Here is a 20,432-nt window from a genome sequence, read left to right as displayed (position 1 = left end):
GTATTCTTACCATTAGCGTTTGAGAGTTCTAGTTGCTCTACATCCTCACCAAAGTTGGTCTGTGTCCAGAACTGGTATTGATTGTACCTTGCTGTTATCTTGTGTTGTCACTTTAAATTAAAACTAAGTATGCCTGGCCAGTGGCTTGGTTGGTTGGAGCGTCACCCATACACCAAAAAGGTTGCTGGTTTAATTCCTAGTCAAGGTACATACCTAGGTTGCAGGTTCATTTCCTAGTAGGGGCATGGACATGGATGTTTCTCTCTCTCTCTCTCTCTCTCTCTCTCTCTCTCTCTCTCTCTCTCTCTCTCTCTCACATCAATAAACGTATCTTCGGGTGAGGATTAAAACGAATTATCAATATTTCACACAGACTTGTAGTACCAGTAGTAGTACTCCAGAAATACAAGTACCAAAGTTTTAGACAAAAGTTGCCTTGTTCCCTACATTTCATTAAGAGCATTCCCCATGACATGACCCACAGTATCATTACAGAACAGAGCTACCCAGAGGAACTTCCAGAAGCCCTGACATAGCTTCAGGCATGCTTCCCACTGCATGGATGATTAAATAGAATTAGGGAGCTCTTTGGACTTTCTACTTAGGTGGTGGGGGTCTGGGTTCAAATATATGTCAGTGAATTTTACCCAATTTCACTCCATCTCATAATTTCTGAGATATTAAAGAGGACTGACTGGTGGCATGCTAGCATGCTAGAATTTTATCTTCTCCCTTTATCAGGTTGACCTGTAGGATTTGTGTAATCTTGATAGTTGTCTATCTATTTCTGCTGGACATAGAAGAGAATATAAGCTGAGGTGTCACATGGAGTACCATCTACCCGAAAACAGGTCCATGTTTATGAACAGATGTTAAACATCATAAGGTACCAAGAGCTCTCCACAAACTAAGATGAGATCTGCAAACTCAAATTAGTTAAACTGGGGATAAAGGTTGCACTGGCAGTCTCTTTAATCTCATCTTCAAGGGCTGTGAGTTGCTATGATGACGAGAGGGGGAGCTTATATGTTCAAAGAGTATTCAATATTTCAGTGAGAGGGGTGTGTGTGTGTGTGTGTGTGTGTGTGTGTGTTGGGATCCATGACTCTGTTCTGATGATCACTTACAGCAGTAATGAGTTTAATAAACTTTTCCAAATTTTTAAGCCAAACTGGTCTCTTTGCCCTTATACGACCCTCAGGACTCCAAAGGGGAACAGCAGTAAAATGAAGGGGAGTCTTGATACCAGTAAACATTTTCTTCCAAGCTTCTGTATGCTTGCCAAGGTTGATTCCCAGAGTTTAAAAATAACTCATCATTTAAAATCCACATTATTTTTTTAAAAATCTGGATATGGAACTGTTAAAGTACAAATATTTTACCTTCGAAGGTTAGTCTGAGTGTAAATGAACCTGTGAGCTCATTAGCGCCTGGCGGCCGTGGGGAGTGAGAAGGACCAGGAACTCTGCCTGCAACCATCCCTAGCAGTTGGAATGAAGCTGTGACACCAGCTGCTACCTTGGGGAGTGAGAAGGGAGGATTCTGAATTCGCCGTGGTGAAACTCAAAGCTCTCTTGCTAAAATCCTCCTCTCCTCCTGCTTGCTTCCCTTTATAGGAAGCTTGTGGCTGACCACCTGGTATTCTGAATCATTAATTCATGGGAGACATTCTGTCAGGAATAACGTGTAACAGGCTGCCTGCCCGGCAACTGCCATTGACACCCATTCACTTTAATTCACTTCAGTAATTATTTATTGTGCACCTACTAGCATGCCCAGCCTGGTGGGAGCAAGGAGGCTTTCAAATGAAGAGAGTGCATTATCTTACACTAGAGATTTAAAAAATTAATTTAGTGCTCTATTTCTTTTAGAAAGAGCAGATAAAATGTTACATGAAGCAAAGTTAAAAATAAATTTTACATAACTGTCAAAGCATTATAGGTGAAACAAATGGGAAAAAAATAAGTTTCAGGTCCAGTTGGTATTGCTCAGTGGTTGAGTGTCAACCTATGAACCAGGAGGTTACAGTTCGATTCCTGGTCTGTGGCTGGATCCCCAGTTGGGGGTGTGCAGTAGGCAGCTGATAATGATTCTCTCTCATCATTGATGTTTCTATCAGTCTCTCCCTCTCCTTCCTCTCTGAACTCAATAAAAATTAAAAACAATAAAAAAAAAAAACTTCTTTAGTTCAGTTCTTGCTAAGTGAGAGGCGCTATACATTCATAGGCTCTGAGCACTTTTCATGTGTCAGCCCCCTTAATTCTCAAAACTACCTTAGGCGATGCTATAAAAACTCCCACATTAGACATGGGGAAGGAGATCTGGGGTAAGACTGGTTAACTAATCTTTCTCAACAGTTGATTCTTCAGCCAAGGAATTGCGAGTCCAATGTCTATTGGAGTCAGGTGGAAACATCCATGTGACTGCAGTAGGGAAGGTGAGCGGGTTAGAGAAATGACAAGGGCCTCCAGGTGGAACACAGTGACAGGTGTCTGAGTCTGAAGTGTGTTAAGGATGTCGAAGGTAAAAAGACAGGTGAACAGGTACAGGACTCAAAAGACAAAAGGTACAGATGCGCATAGTCTACAATCCAGATTAAATGATAAAAAAGACAGATCCTGTAGGAATTGAGGGGACATGGTGACAATGAGCATAAAGCAACTCATCACAAAGTAAGGTATTTCTGAAACACCACTCTGGCTTTTCATGGTTCTCAGATGGTAGAAATCCATGCTGCCAGAAGGAATCAGGCCTTTGGGAGCAGGGGAGTCAGGGATGGGCTCTGGGAAAATAAATAGTCACAACTTTGCCCTCACCAGTTTGGCTCAGTGTATAGAGCGTCGGCCTGCGGACTGAAGGGTCCCAGGTTCGATTCCGGTCAAGGGCATGTACCTTGGTTGCGGGCACATCCCCAGTGGGGGGTGTGCAGGAGGCAGCTGATCGATGTTTCTCTCTCATCGATGTTTCTAACTCTCTATCCCTCCCCCTTCCTCTCTGTAAAAAATCAATAAAATATATTTTTAAGAAATAGTAACAACTTTGAGGAACCAATTTTTTCCAATTTGAGATGTCTCTAAGAATTTCTTTGGTTTATATTATCTTCATGAAGCCTCAAGATAAATCATTTCTATTATGCTTCTCAATTATAAATCTTAATTCATTGGCTAACATGTGCAGGCATCTTGGGCCTAAGAACTGGTTTTTAAAATGTATTGGTTACCAAAACTAGATACATAAATTTTAAAAAATAAAATATATTCATTACAAAAAAATTAAATTAAAAAAATAAAATGTATTGGATACCAAACAAGAAAACCAGTGGCACAATTGCTTAGCTCCACAGAAAACAGCAGGGCAAGGAATTTCCTCTTTGCTTATACAGGTCATGCATTTGAAGTTTTATGGTTATTCTCTTAATGTAATTTTCCCTGTGATTTTGCGTGCGTTTAGAACATAATTTCAATCTGGCAAAGATCTCACTATCAAAGAGAGATTTCTCTCCAATTAAGCATTATATCCAACTTAAAAATTGGGACCAGAGGCTCAGGATGAACCAAGACTTCCTGAGTGATGACGGGAGGGCTGAGTGTACCAGGCTACTGTGTAGAAACTAACATGGATTCCAGTGCTTTGCTACTTGACTGCAGTATGTGGCTGTTTGCTAAACATGTGACAATTAGCAGGGCATGAAATTAATCATCGTGGGCAACTTTAATATATATTTGAAAATGTTATGCCCTAAAGTAACTGCAATGATTTTTCCTAGAAACAAGTAAACATTTATGCTTCCTTTTTGCTTGAGATTCCTTTTTATTTGGAAATAATCAGAACATGTTATTTAATTCCAGGAAGGCAACTATGTAAAGCAACAATTGCCAAAGAGGGTAGGGATTTGACCTGCCCTGTATTTACAGAACCTTGGCATAATTCTGTATTTTAATATATCCTACTCAATTAATTTCAATGAAATTGGTTCTTTCTGCTATCTGATTTTGTGTTCACCCTGATGACTGAGGAAATACCTAAATTGGTGATTCTCAAACTGTAGGCTAAACACACACAGTGCATCAGTTTTACTCTCATGAGACTGACCATGGGCACAGACATGTCATTATAAAATAGCAAATTCCAGCATTCCACTGGTTTTGCTGAATTGGGCATCCTGGAGTGTATAGGCCTGCCTAAGTGCCAGAGGACTAGAACAAAAGTGGTATATTTCTCTTTTAGCTGCTGATTCTATTTTGAAGATAAGCCAATTCTAACCGGACTGAATGTATTTTATGCTTTCAATCCTGTTTATTTGTAACTTTTAGTCACATCTTGCCAAAAGATTGATCTGTTTTGTCTCACTTTCTTTTCTCCTGTAATATTAGTCTAAAAGATTATTTGAGGAGGGCAGGGACTAGAGAATATTTTAGAATATAGGTGAATATTTTAGAATCTAGGGATTGTCACCTATTTAAATCATGCGGTATTTGGCCAATCGTTCTTCATTGTATGAATTGTTCATCCTGGGTGTAAGTGATTCGTCTTTTCCGATAATTGGTGGTAGAGCTTCCTTAGACTAAGAATGTTCTAGTATGGATAAGGACAAACAGATAATTAAAAATCATATGCAGATATTAGATGCTTGGGTAAGTCCTTAACAAAATATGTTTTTTGTGGAGTTGGCTATTAATGAAGTGAGGTTTAAATATCAATAATCTTTGCAAGTACATGCCTATAACTATTTAAATACATTTGTTTTCTTTGTTCTATAAAAAGTAAAGGATGTGTCTAGGTTTTGATAAGAGTGCAGGTCAAATTATATATTGGAATACATAGTAAAGTGCATTTATTATAGGCACAGTAAAGTGCATTTTAGGGACTGAGGAAACAGATAATACTAACGTCTCCTGGTACCAGACCCACATGTCTGCTTTGTAACCAAAGCAAGCTGCAAACTAATCAGCTACAGGAAACATGATGCTGGACTAACCCCAATTAGTTGTTATTTTCAGATTGAAACAGATTCCATTCAATTGCATACTGTCTTATATATGAGTAAATGCTATCTATTGCCACACAGAAAGATGAAGTTTTTAAAACAAAACAAAACAGAAAAACCTTTCTCCATGAGGGGAAAGAGTCCTGGTGTATGAACTGAGGAATTGTGTCTCCTTGACAGACTGTCCCTATAGCAGGGGAGAGTGCTTCACGTCACCTTATGTCTGAGAAACTTTTTCAGATCGCCTAAATCCTTTGCTTCTATACTGACCTGACAAAACTTTGATTTTGCAGAGGCTACCCATGTGGCTTGCCTATAGTGATTGTGCACGTGTGTGCAGACATGAACATTTTTGGCCCTTCAGAATGAGCTGTGGCACATAATCCTTGGGCAATAAAAAAAATCTAGCTTTTATATTGACAGGACTCCTGTCTCTCTGACATGGCGGATCTAATCCAGTGTCATTCCTACAAATAGTTAATGAATAGGAATTTGAACTTTCTGGAGCTACCATCTGTTTTGTCAAATGATCTTTTCCAACTGACTGAACATTGTACATTTCACCTTCTAAGCAACTCGACAATAGTTTTCATTATAAAGGAGCTGTCTTTCAATAGTTCAAATATTAATCATTGTCATTAGGTCTGATCATCAAACAATTCTTTTTCCATGGACAGCATTGCCCTATATTAGTAAAATTCTTTGCCTTCACAATATTCCCCTTTATCAAAATTAATTATAAGTCAAATCCCTCAAATTACATTAGTCCCAACATTTCTCATCTTCTGAGTTGTAATTTGTGCAAGTTATAAAACTATTTTATATTACTCCAAAATATGTGTGTAGAGGAGAAAAATATATATTTATTTACCTATTGTTAATTATTGCACTACTAAAGGAGTAAAATAAATAAGAATTTTTGGCTGCTTGGAAGTAAGCAATGAGATGAAGGACATAGAATGGCCCCCTGATGAACAAAAATAGATACAAACTACAGCAGGAAGGCCAGGGAGGGTTGGGGGTGGGGGGGGGAGTGGTAAGAGATCAACCAAAGGACTTGTATGCATGCATATAAACATAACCAATGGACACAAGACACTGGGGGGTAGGGGAGGCTGGGGGAAGGCCAAGGGGGAAAATAAAAAGGAGACATATGTACTACTCTTTGTAATATTGTAAGCAATAAAACAAAAATTTTTTTTAAAAGTATAAAGTTGCTCTAGTTCAGCGGTTCTCAACCTGTGGGTCACAACCCCCTTGGGGGTTGAACAACCCTTTCACAGGGGTCGCCTAAGACCATCAGAAAACACATATGTAATTATATATTGTCTTTGTGATTAATCACTATGCTTTAATTATGTTCAATTTGTAACAGTGAAATTGGGGGTCACCACAACATGAGGAACTGTATTAAAGAGTTGTGCATTAGGAAGGTTGAGAACCACTGCTCTAGATGATCTCTATAATAGTTCTCCATTTGGCTTAAAACACATCAATATGAAAAAACAACATAAATACAGAGGAGAGAGGTGTCAGAAGCTGAGGTATAGAGATGGGAGTATGACCATGCCTTTATTATCATGTTCTAAAAAATTTCAAGTAAAACAGCAAAAGAAAAAAATAAGTATTTACTGGAAGACAAATAAATGCATCCATCAATTAATCTCTCCATCCCTCACCCCCCACCAATGCCAATACTTTTCCTTTCATACTCAACTTTTAAGGCGGGGATGCATATCAAGAGAAATCATATTTATGAGACCCTAATTTAAGATGATAATGAGACTGAAAGAATGGGACTGGTCAGGGATATTTTAGGAAGTAGGCCAGACAGGACTTAGTCAAGAATTAGACACTGGAAGAGAGGTAAAGAGAGAAGTCTACAGTGAGTTCTGCTTTGGGTGGTTAAGAGAATGCCTTGGGGAAAGACAAAATAATAAGCAGAACTGAGTGGAAATGTTTGATTCCTTTTTAAAACAGCTTTTTATTGAGATATAATTTATATATACAATTCATCCATTTAAAGCACATAATTCGCCTGGCCAGTGTAGCTCAGCGGTTGAGCGTCAACCCAGAAACCAAAAGGTCACTGGTTTGATTCCCACTCGGGGCTTGTGGGCTCCATCCTCAGCAGGGATTGTGTAGAAGGCAGTCGATCAATGATGTTTCTCTCTCTCATCGATGTTTCTATGTCTCTATCCCTCTCTCTCCCTTTCTCTCTAAAAATCAATAAAAACATTTTTAAAATAAATTAATAAAGTACACAATTCAATGGTTTTTAGTATATTTAAATATATGTACAGCCATTACTACAGTCAATTTTATAATATTTTTTGTCAAAAAGAAAAAAGAAGACTCATACCTTTTAGGTATCACCTCCCTGTAACTCTGTTTCTCCCTCTATGGCCCTAAGCAATAACTAATCTACATTCTGTCTCTATATACTCTAGGCTTTTATATGAATGGAATCATATAGTGTGTAGTCTTTTGTGAGTACCTTCTCTCATTTCACATAATATTTTAAGGTCCATCATGTTGTGTCATGTATCAGTACTTCTTTACTTTTTATGGATAAATAATAGTTCCTTGTACGAATATACCAGATTTTGTTTATCTATTTGCTCATTGATGGTCATTTGGTTTGTTTTCACTGTTTTGCTATTATGAATAACTAGAGGCCCGTTGCATGAAGAGATTCATGCAATAGGCCTTCCCTTCCCCTGGCTGCCAGCACCAGTTTCCCTTGGGCACCCGGGACCCTTCACTGCTCTGGCCGGAGCCTTCAGACTTCGCTCCGCCGCTTCTCCCCTATGTATGCAAATTAACCGCCATCTTTGTTGGGTTAATTTGCCTACTCTCCTGATTGGCTGGTGAGCATAGCAGAGGGATGGTCAATTTACATGTTTGTCTATTATTAGGTAAGGTAATACAAATGGCTATAAACATTTATGTACAAGTTTCTATGTGTATCTATTTTTTCATTTAGTGTGTGTGTGTGTGTGTGTGTGTGTGCAGGCTGTAAATAGTTGTTTTTAAAAAATACTTTTTACCAGTTTCTTTGGGGAACAGCAGATTATCAGAGCTCCTCGTGCTGTCATGATAGATGATTGTTTTACTTTGGATGTGCAGAGCTCTGGGTACTTATCATCTATCTAGATGGAGAGTTGAACAGGCAGAAAGGTATAGGGGTCTGGTAGTCTGGGAACAGACCTGAGTCGGGTATGTAGATTCAAAAGTTGGCCAAGTGGAAGAAGTAATGATAGAAGACAGATTAGAAGAGGGTCAGATGAGATCAGGTACATTCAGGGTGGTATGGCTGTATCTCACAACTGTCAGAATGGCTATCATCAACAAATCAACAAACAACAAGTGCTGGTGAGGATGTGGAGAAAAAGAGATTCTCATGCACTGCTGGTGGGATTGCAGACTGGTGCAGCCACTGTGGAAAATAGTATGGAGTTCCCTCAAAAAGTTAAAAATGGAACTCCTATTTGCCCCAGTAATCCCACTTCTAGGAATATATCCCAAGAAATCAGAAACACCAATCAGAAAGGATATATGTACCCCTATGTTCATAGCAGCACAATTTACAATAGATAAGATATGGAAACAACCTAAGTGCCCATCAGCAGATGAGTGGTTTAAAAAACTGTGGTATGTCTACACAATGGAATACTATGCTGCTATAAAAAGAAGGAACTTTTATCACTTGCAACAGCACTGATGGACCTGAAGAGCATTATGCTAAGTGAAATAAGCCAGTCAGAGAAAGATAAATATCACATGATCTCACTCATATGTGGGATATAATGAACAACATAAACTGATGAACAAAAATAGATTCAGAGACAAAGAAACATCAAACAGACTGTCCAACCTCAGAGGGAAGGCAGGGGAGGGTAAAGGATGGGGTAAGAGATCAACCAAAGGACTTGTATGCATGGGTATTAGCATAACCAATGGACATGGGCACTGGGGTGATAGGAGCTAATCCTGGGGTGTGGGAGTGGCCGGGGAGGGATCAATTGGGGGAAAAGGAGACATATGTAATACTTTAAACAATAAAAAAAGAAGAGGGTCAAGATCAGAACCTAAAAGAATGATAATACTGAAAGAGATAGTGAGGGAAGCTGAGAAGAAATGGTGAGATAAATAAAGGTACATTTAAGAAAGAGTGTTTTCTATGGGAGAAATGACTTAGGACTTTCAAAGAGAAAATGGTCCAAAGCATCAACACAAGGAAGAGTAAAATAAGAGCCAAAAATACTTCAAGATCTCAAGATATAAAAGACTTTACATTTTACTTTTTAAAAATTTAAGATTTTCAAGATGTAAAAAAAATTTTACAGAATTGACACGTTATTGGATTTGACAATTAAAAAGATACTGGTGAATTTTGCCAGAGTGGCGGGGGTGTCCTGTGGGTGGAAACCAGATTGCAGAGGGTAAATATATAAGGAGGTGGACTTGAGGGGTGTTAACGGTTAGGAGTTTGGAGTGGGCTAGGCTTTAATCCTACCACCTAACTCTGACTCTCCAAGATTCTGGCCAAAGTCATAGTACACAAAGAACATGCCTTTATTATCATGTTCTAAAACATGAGACTTATGGCTTTGATTTTCTCAAGAGAGAGGAAGTGAAGCTGTATGCTGAGTGGGGAGTGCAGAGCTGGACTGGCAGCTGGAGGAGGGTGGACAGGGTTCATGCCTGTGAGGTCCACCACTACCCGCTGGAGACTGGCATGGCCAGGTGAGCCAAGCTGCCTCTGACCGGATAGAGCTTTAGGCTCTATAAACCATTGGCCTTTTCTAGAACAAATCTTCCCACATTTTATATTCACTTTTATTGTCCTACTGTCCCCTGAGAAGAGGTTTACAAATATGTGTTGGGAAACAATGTATGTCCAAGATGAAATGCTTAGCAGTCTAATAAAATAAAGACATGATTGATTTTATAGGGCTCTTCAAATTTAACAGCGTCTCTTATTTAAAAGTGTCCTTCCTACTTTGGGGGGAACAAAATGTCCATTCTTTAATAAAACTAGGAAAATGGGTAATTATTTTAAATGTTTGCCTTCACTTAGCAATAATAAACGTGGACAAGCATATATTTGTTCCTCTGATGTTTGAGTTCTTCCAGTCTGGAAAATCCCAGTCGGATCATCAGTGTTCTTGAGAATATTTCCTAAACAATATGCCATCTACTGTGAGCATAATTGAAGCAAATGAGGGAGGAGGATAAAATAATTATTTAGCAGCTGGAATACTGTACCCTGAATAATAAAGGGAATTACCATAAGGTAAACTTTATTCTCACAGGTACCTGCACATCAAGGTTTAGGACCAGGGCACAGTTAGGGATCCGTAATGAGAACATCTCATTGTGGAACTCTGCAAGATAACTCAAATAGCTGCCGTGGCCGAGACCATAGCTTATAATGTCATAGTCTATGTTGCCAAGGCAACAACACAGCCAGCAACAGAGGCTGACATTTTGAAACACGCATGTGATTTCATTATTTACAAGTTAGAGAGAGGAAGTCAGAGCCACAGGGGTGACTTAGAAACATCTGTTCGAATATTGCTTACTTACTTTTGAAAAAGACAATGCATTATCATAGGTACCAACTCTCATAAAGAAGCATATGCAGACTCATTCATTCATTCATTCACTGACTCAATGATTCATTGATTGCTTCATTCACTTATTCAACAAGCTTTTATCTACTGAACACTTTCTATGTGCCTAACACTGGAAATTCGAGAGTAGACAACATAGACACAGTCTTTGCTATTTTTACTATAATGCAGGACCTAATGAAACTATGATGGAGATCGGTGTACAGGGTCTTAATCTGATGAGGAAAGGTAATACTCAAACAGGAGAAAGGTTGTGCTTTGTTTCTCCCCATACTCTAGCATGAACGTATGATATGCTATCATTTGCTTTCATTCTTCCCACAAATGATAATTCTAATGGAGTATTTAACCGTCAAGATATTTTGTGAAAGGGGGATTCCTAAACAAATAATTTTGAAACACACAACAGAGTATATCTTATTCCTACAGATTCACAGGAACATATCTTGGCAGCATGTCTCCATTGAACCCAAATATCAGTATTAATCTTCCAAGGAGCATACTTCGGGAAAAGCTATTTTAGTGTCTATTGTAAATTAAGATTGTGATGATGACACTGGCAATTGCAAGACTGTGAGCAACATACGGACCATGGCATCACCAGAAGACTACATTCATAATTTATGAATCCCAAAGATATTATCCAACCTTTCACTGCATCTTCTTATTAGAACCAAGCACCAGGATTCCTACAATTTGAAAACACTTCTCACAACATCCCTCATTTAAATGTCATTTATGGACCTGCCTGATGAGCTTGAATTTAGTAATCTGAAAGCAAACCCTACTGACTGTGCTTAGGAATATTTAAATAAATGATTGCAACCCCTTATTTTAAGCCAATTATTTATTAAAGCACAGGTGCAAACCTATATATGCAGAAGAAGAGCAACTGTGCGGATTGGCAAAGGAACAAGAGAGGCATGGATGGCTTGGTTGCTGATGGATCCACCTAAGCAAAATTAGCTGTTAGCAAGTGATGCCTGTTCTGTGCTACTCCTGGCTTTAGATTGAATGAGCAGCACCAGGGTGCTTGCAGCGCACTAGGGCTCATGCCTCATTGAGTTATTGCTTTTGAAACAAAACCTCTGCCTCCAACACAGCCAAGGACACCAGAATTCTTCTGTTCGCTTTTGTCATTAATTTTATTCTGCTGGTACTGCCCCGTTGCTAACTGATAATACTATTTAATTTGTGAGAGGAAGAGAAAGCATAGCTCTTACTTCCTACAGAGGGCGAGAAGATGAAAAGAGCCTTGCTGAGCCCCTGTTGTGTAGAGACTGCAAAGGTGTTATTAGATGGAGACAGTGCATAATTCTGATGCTCCTTGCAGCATCAGTGAGCAAATTGTATATGTAGGCAGGTGCTTCTGAATAGCAGAATTGCCATGGCTCTGTGCGGAGGACGAGGTCTGCATGATGGTTTGGCCCGAAGCCTTTCTCTGAGACAGCTTGATGCAGGCACAGATGTCCCAAGTAGTAATGCGACAGAGCAGCCCTCATGCTGAGAAACACTGTATTGTCTGACTCTTTTCAACACCCTCTGCATATGTTCTTGTATTTTTATATCCATTTTGCTCTCACACTTCACTGATCTTTTTAAATTTGTAAATTAAAAAGAGATGACTCTTTCAGATGAACCTACACTGAATTACCTACTAAAAAAAGGGGCCTGCTATCTAAAGAATGTATAAGCAAAGAGACGACCACCTGATTATCTGGGCTTCCATTAAATTGGCAAACTGGGGACTTTTAAAATACACATGAATCTTGTTTTTATGGTGTTAGGAAGTCACTGAAACCTAATAGTTAGGAGAAAGCAAAAAGCAAAGCTCTGTTTTGAAATAAGGCATTTACAAACAGTTATAGTCATTCTAGGACCTTCCTTCTTTGCTACTCTGGGCCAGACCCTTCGATACATGCTAGATGATGTGCAAAAAGGAGTGAGACTGCATTAACATATATAGCATCAGATATAACTGGGTTTGAAACCAAGTCTTTCCAAGAAGAGCTTATGTGACTTCTTAACTTCTTTAAACACCAGTTTCCTCAACTATATAATGGAGATAATGGTGGAACTAGTTTCCTAAGAATGTTGTGAAGATCAAGCAATATGTGTAAGTGCTTTATATAGTGGCACATTGTAATTGCTCATTAAATAATGTCCATTATGATTTTTCTCTAAAAGTGAATAATCTGTCAAGAACTTTAAAAGGTAAAATGCTGGCCTTATGCTCATGTATGTGTATCTGTACTTGTGTGCTTGTACCTACATGTTTTGTTTTTTAACTTAAAGTGAAGATATATAAGGGAAATCAACAACATAGTCATCTGAGTTAGAATTTTACCCCTCCGTTCCATTAAAAATGACTTAGAATAAATGTGAATTTGGTTTTCAGTAGTGTTTGGAAGTCACTAAAATGGTGTGGAAAGCAGTGAGAAAGAACTCTGAATTTATAATTCTACTTTTGCCACCAGGTTACTTTGAAGTGAGAATATTCTGAACAGACTTAGAGAGAAACCAGGAAGTACAAGTAACCCAGAAGCTCTGTGCCTGGAGTCATTCATATTTATTTATTCATGCATTCATTCATTAAATAAATACTAATAGCATATCTACCATGATGTCTATGAGCGTTATTAGTTGCAAAAAATAGAGGAGTAAGAGGTAAATCCCTTGTCCTTAAGGAACTTGTAGTCTTGGGGAACAAAAAAGTAAAGAAATGACATTAACTTAACATGAAAAGAATAATAATCAGCACAAATTAGGTTATTTGATTTGCAGAGAAAGTTAATATCTCTCCCTTATTCAACAGAACTGAATGTCTTTATTCATAAATATAAAAAACAACAGCCTGATATTCTGGGATGATTTCATTTCCACTTACTTTTTTGTTTTACTTTTGCTTGAGATATATTCTCTTTTTGAGAATGCCCAACCTGGGATGACATATCTTCGATTTTATATTAGCTTTTTTCATATTTTTTCTGTCAGAACAACCTGCCATTTCATTTATTAAATGCCATCATATACTAGTACATAGGAGAGGATGCATGGAATTTAAAAGTAAAATAATCGCAACCCATATAAGCAGTTATCATCAAATACTTATTTTCTATATGGTCTGGTATTAGGTAAAAGTACGTTTCAAATTTTAATGGCTTAATATAAAAAATAGACTTGAGGTCATCAGCCTCAAATGTAGCGATATTGATCAAAATCAATAGTTATCGCTTTTTCTTTCTCTCCCTCTTACTTCCTTCTTTTCCTCTTTCTTTCCTTCTTTTCCTCTTCGTTCTTTTTTGATGCTTTTTTTCCTTTCAAACTTGCTTGAGTAATAAAATTTATCAAAATAGTCACGTATTTCTAGTCTCTGAAGCAACTAATAGTCTTATTTAAAAGTTAGACCTAAACTTGGATGTTAGCTGTAAAACTTAAAAAACAGAACAACAACAACAAAACAACTATAAACATTTTCAAACAGGAGTGGTTCCCATAAACTCTACAGAGAAGAAGCCACCCTGAGTAGAAAGGCGGTGAGGCCTAGCTCTATTTGCTTCATGGGACCCTACAATGAGTAGTAAAATGAGGGGGTACAGTGACTGTCAAGCAATTTTTAGTAGCAAAATTCTGTTTTTCAAGTGAGCTGTCACAAGTCCCACCCTGACATAAATAGTACAAAATATAAGTGGTCTAGCCAAAACTGAGGGGAGGAGCTGAGTGGGCAGATCCCTGGCGTACCTGAGGAGCCCAGGACTGCGGAGAGTGGAACTGGAAAACCTTTGTGCTAGGAACTGTGGGTTCTCCAGTACTAACCGCATGTGACTGCAGGTACTAAACAAGTCACATGAAATTACACTTTTTCAAATAAATGGATGCCTTCCATTTTCAATGAAGAAATAACTGAGGTTTTCCTTATGCTTGTGACATTTACTTTCTTTTTTTTAATCAAAAAAACTCAGTGACATAGAATTAATCTCCCTGAAAATTATTCATGACCAGAAAGACATTTAGGCATAAAATATACTGCTGTTTCTAGGCTGGTAGATGAGGGCTATTGAAAGCAATGTCAATGTGTTCCTTATTTACCTTCTTGATTACAGTATGACCTCCCTTCATAAAACCTCTATTGGCCTAAAATGCAGGTGACTTTACTCTTAGTTACATTTTCTGTGTATTTATGATAATTAATATCTATACATCAGAAAGGATATGTAGCATTAGAAACAGATCAATATTTGGTCTTTGCATTACTTATTTCGGAAAAGCTTCACACATTTGTTTTTAAACTACTGTACTCACTCTGTAGACACCTTATTCATCTATTCACATTAAAGACAGAGAGGGTTCCATTTAAAATGTATAATAGAATATTTTCCTTTCTATGTCTCTCATATAAAACAATCCAAGCTGCTTCTTTGAGCGGTGGCAATTCATTGTACTGCAGATGTCAGGGATCAGAAGTGGATAACAGGAGATTTCCATTTATTGGAGCAGATCTCCCACAATATCATCAGATGAAAAATGGTGAGTTGATCTAGGAAGGGATTCATCCCATTGTTACTTTTGTTACAATGGTAGATGGAGTTTTTTCCTTTACCAATCACAATTCTCAGAGTTCTGAGTGTCTGCCCCACACTAGCCTGTAGGTGAGATAGTGAGAAGGGTTGGGAGTGGGAGCCGTGGGCAAGTTTTTGGACATGTTCTCCAGAAGGGACGGTACAGTGCCTGCCATCTTTTGATTAAAGCACGGATAGCTCTGATAATGCTTAGTAGGCATTTATATCAATTGTTGTGGGTCTGATCTTTCTGGAAAAGTGATTCATTGCGGGTAAAGAATCTTCCTTTACTTCCAATATGTCTCAAATTCCCATAGATCAAACTTTTAATACAACATGATAAAATTTACCCATGATGCTTAGGTATCTTAGTCATCTTAGAGCTGGCACTCCATTTTCAAACACTTTGTTTTCAGTTTTTAACACAGCAAATTATATGTCCCAAAAGTAGCCTGAAGGAGCTGTGAAATTCATGGTCCATTTAAAATGAAAAATAAAAACACTAAAATGAATGAAAAGAGCTAAATACTTATTATTGTTAATAAAAAATCATTTATGGAAAGCATGCTTTCTCAGCCAAGTAGTTAAAACATACAAATGATAACAAATAGTATTCAACTCACCTAAAATTTCTAATTCTTCCCAGTGACTGGAGTACTGTGTTAAGAACTTCAGGGGATGCCTTCAATATCAGGAGGAAAGAAGGGCATAATCCATAGAAATGTCTGCATAGCCACAGGAGGAAAATGTGATATATTTAATAAATTTGTCATATTTCATTATTAAGAATTGCTGTTTAAAGTGTTAATTTATTTAGTTATCCATGAGTACAGTATTGAACTATCTTATTTTACTCAAAGTTCTTCAGGACACAATTTTGCTTAAAATTTATCATTTTGGGGATTACATTCTGGTTCTACCATATAGTTTGTGTTAGTGTTGATCTCCAAATTATTTTTCAAGTAACAGTTATTTCTTTCATGCTCCAATCAATTGGCATTTGAACACATTTTTTGTGCATTTTAAACCAACCAAAATGGCTTCTTTTGAAAAGTTTTAGCACTGTAAATATCTTTGGAATTAATGAAAAACTAATATTTGAAACGACCACATAGAATACCTCTGTAATTTTAATTATAACTCTATTGTTAAAAACACCATTTATCACATTATTTAATGTCCTACCTATTTTTTTTAATGTTGAAACAATTTCTCTTGGATCCCAGCATCTGAACACATTTACATGTATTGACTAATGGGTTTGCTCCTACCCACTGAATACTAAAAGCTACATTTTCCATTTTTGCTCTGGCTGCTAGGAAAGCCAGGTATAAATATCTCCTTCAATCGCTACAGTTTTATTCAAACTTGGGGACTTGATGTAAATGTCTTCTCATTTACAATGCAGTTTTGCCTTTTTTATTGTATTAATGTTTTTAGGTTTATTACACCTATCCCATTTATCCTAAACTCTTTCAAATCATATTTTGGATATGCTTTATGGTCAGGTAAATGTGTATGGCTTTTTCATCTTATTCACACCCTTTCTTTTTTCCAACTTTTTTTTTTCTATTTATGCTTTTGAATTAGCCTGAAATCCTCTTGAAAGCAAAAACTAAGACAGGGGCCTTTATACAGATAGTTTATTAGAGAAGCCAGACAAGAGGACAGTAATGAGGGATGAGAGAGAATGAAACAGAAAAGAAGGGAGAGCCAATTTCTTGGTAATATTGTGCACTGATTTCTGTAGCGGACTACTGAATCTCAATCCAGCCAAGATCTTCTGAGGTGTCATAGATGTCAGTGAAAGAAAAGACCTGACTCCTGCTATTATCCATCAAACTGTGCTTCCTAGAGTGTTAACAGCGCTCACACCCATCCCATGCTGCTGTATCCAAGAATCCCCAAGCCAAAATGATAGATATATCTTGCTGTCAGGTTATACCTGTGAAAATTCATTGTTGCAGAAGTGCTAGAAAAAGAGTGAGCCCAGTGGATATGAAGAAGAGTACAAAGGATGCCTTACACATTTTTCTGCCTGGTAGGATACCTATGGGGGCATTGCCTGACTTCTTCTCACTAAGACCTGACCCCACTATGTTGTAATCAGTACTGGGACAGCATACACCTCGCCCCTTCCCTAGTGGAGAGAAAACAGTGCCAAACCATTGTATTTACTGAATAGGTCTTTTTTTTTTTAAAGGAATCAATTTAATGGAAGGTCATAGGGATATAATTAAGGAGTCCAAAAAAGTTCCCCAGAGGTGAAGACTTAGAATTACCTCATTAGTTTTACTGAGATTTCTGAGGTGGTGAAAATGATTCTTTTTCTGACCTCTCATCTGTCAGACACACCTGGGGTCTGTGTGAATAGGAATTATAGTTTGTAACACACTTTGAATGATAGGAGCTGCCAATTAAGTAGAAAGGAGAATGCAAAATCCTGGCTATTGTTTCCTCTGGTTTTCTCTACTGTCTTTACCTCCTACCCAATTCTCAACCTCCAGTAATTTGTTCTCTTTCCTCCTCTGAGAGCTCCTACCAAATACCAAGAAACTGCATGAAGGTATATTTCACTCTGAGTTCCCACAGAAGGATCCATTGCTAAGCAGGTTTTAGACCTGTTGTCACCCATTGGATCAGTTTACTGGATACTTCATGGAATGTGGAAACATATGTGACAGCTGTTCCTTCTCTAGCAGATGTTCAAAGGTGGGGAGAGAAAAGCCATTGCCTCAGCAATAGAGTTTAAAGTCTCCCAGATCTAGAGTCTCCCTCATCTAGCTCCAACACATACTGGCTGTGTGACCTTTGGAAAATTTAATTATTTTGCTTGGGAGACAGACACACTCAGTTATGAGGGAACTGAGTATATAATCCTGAAGTTTCACCAAGGTATAAAAGTCTATTATTTTCTGAAATCAAAGACTGGAAAAGATTATTGAATACTGAGAATTTTTTTATAATCCTATACTATTTTCTTGGTGAAAATGAAACACAGGTCATTCCATGGTAGCTGTGACTTTAACATGAACAGCAACAAATGCCTACTGAGTTATAAGCACAGCACTAGGTACTGTGTATATATGCCATTGAACCACACAGCTTCTGGCTACATTAAGCTTACAGTCTAAAAAATTAAAGTCCATGGGATATTACAGTGAAAAGCAACTCCTAAAATTTATTAAGGCATTGAGAATATGTTTTAACCCCATCAAGCCTCATGTCCTAGTTTTTAGTATATTGCCAGCTGGTATTGCTCAGTGGTTGAACGTCAACCTATGAACCAAGAATTCATAGTTGATTTCCAATCAGGGCACATGTTCAAGTTATGGGCTCATGTAGGAGACAGCCAATTGATTCTCTCTCATCATTGATGTTTCTATCTCTCTCCTCTCTCTCTATCTCTCCTCTCTGAAGTCAGTCAAAAAAATATATATTTTTTTTAAATGGGGCAGTATATACAGCTAACTCATTTTTTATTTTGCTAGTAGAATCAAACATAGGTTGTATTGGGAATTTGACATTAAATTTTACAGTGAAGGTGAATAGATTAATAGGTATATTTGAGGATATAAAGGGTTGATGTCTTTTGAAGATTGAGTAGCCTTTTTATTGTCTGGAGAGAATTATACTCAATGTATTAATTACAATGTGTTAATTAAGATAAATAGTATAGATGAGTATACCACTGAGTATAAATTTCAAATTATCCTAACATAATAAATCTACTAATGGGTCTTATGAACTTTTAAGTTTATTACCTTGAAAAACTGAGTTACTTAATGCTTAATAGATAAAACATTATTATCTATAAATTGCAGGACAAATTGGGGTCAGTTGGTAAATATGCTATGAGGTCATCAAAAGAAATTTGTGTTTTTACAGTTTTTCATAGAAGTCAGACATGGGTAACCCTATTTCCTGATCTTAAGTTCATATTGCCCTTTGTATTGGAGCCAATGTTTCTTTTGATTTCTAGGGGAGACATTCATTAAATAATAAGACGTTGATTCTAATTTTATCTGAGTTTATTTCTTAGGTATAATTTCACAAATTTACTAGTATTTTTTTTTCTTCCTGTTGCTTCTTTGAACTCTTAGTTTACTATATTGGGCTATTCTGGAGGTTGTATACAGGGTGGGGCAAAAGTAGGTCTACAGTTGTGAATACGCAAAACACAGAATTTATTCTTGTATCATTATTTATTAATTATTGTATTATTTTCCATACAAAAAACTTTGAACTTACTTCTGCCCACTTTGTATTTTGATATGTATTTAGAAGGAAAGCCTCCCCTCCAGATGAATCATGAGCAGAATACTGGACACTTTTTTATAAATCCTCATCTGAGGATATGTTTTTACTGATTTTTTTCGAGAGAAATGAAGAGAGAGACAGAGAGAGAAACGTCGATTGGTTGCCTCTAGTATATGTCCCACCTGGGGATGGAACCCAAAACTGAAGTGTATTCTCTGACTAGGAATCAAACCCATGACCCTTTGACCCTTGGTGCGCAGGGCTATGCTCCAACCAACCAAGCCACCTGGCCGGGCCTGGATGCTTGCTAACTTCCTAAGGTCACCATCAAATTCTAGAGGCCCTCATTTTGCACTGTTCCAGTTACATGCTTTATGAATCAGATGCAATATTGAAGATGAGAGTAAATTTAAGGGAAAAATGATGATTCTCATCCAAGCTCAAAATAACTTCCTTAGGGAAGGAGAGAAAAAAGAGGGTTAATCATTAAATAATCTAGTATATTTCTCTCTTAATCAGACATGTAAGTAAAATTCCTCTTGGGCCTATTTAGAACTTGATGATTATAATCACACAAAATTATAATCAAGAATTTCCATCTTTTATTAATGTAGTTAACCCTGTTATAATAGCTAGTAGGAAGTAGTTTTTCCAAATGATATTTTCCATGTAAGAACCCCCTTCAGAATTACTGCAGTTAGTTCTATCATACTGGTCATCTAATACTGTGATGTCAACTAACAGACAATATTTGGTTCAGAAAATATCACACACATTAGATTAGGATTGGGGTTGCATGTGTTAAATTACACTAGGCCAGCCTTTTAAAAAGCTTGATATCAAGTGGAAAACATTTTTGTTATAAGGATAAACTATCTCAAAAGCTGATATTCAGGAATTATAAGGATAAATGTGGTTGGCCCAGTCCTGTCTCTATCAAAATTACTTTGTTTGAAGGCAAGATAAAAGAAGCTGAAATCTCATTTT

The 20,432-nt window shown here is 37.4% G+C and overlaps 1 protein-coding gene across 22 annotated transcripts in view; it reads right to left on the bottom strand.

Annotated features, from left to right (window-relative positions):
- Nucleotides 1–20,432, bottom strand: part of EMC2 (ER membrane protein complex subunit 2) — a 345,419-nt gene that overhangs the window by 21,848 nt on the left and 303,139 nt on the right. For all 22 annotated transcript variants that reach the window (XR_013997055.1, XR_013997056.1, XR_013997057.1 and 19 more), the window contains one exon: nt 15,809–15,910. The gene's annotated coding sequence lies outside the window, so the exon portion shown is untranslated. The remainder of the gene's footprint in view (nt 1–15,808; nt 15,911–20,432) is intronic.

This window comes from Myotis nattereri (assembly GCF_964212035.1).
Source record: "Myotis nattereri genome assembly, chromosome: 17".
In the NCBI taxonomy this organism is placed as follows: Eukaryota; Metazoa; Chordata; class Mammalia; order Chiroptera; family Vespertilionidae; genus Myotis; species Myotis nattereri.
Note: the sequence above shows the minus strand (reverse complement) of the source record. Positions and strands in the feature narration are given on the sequence as shown.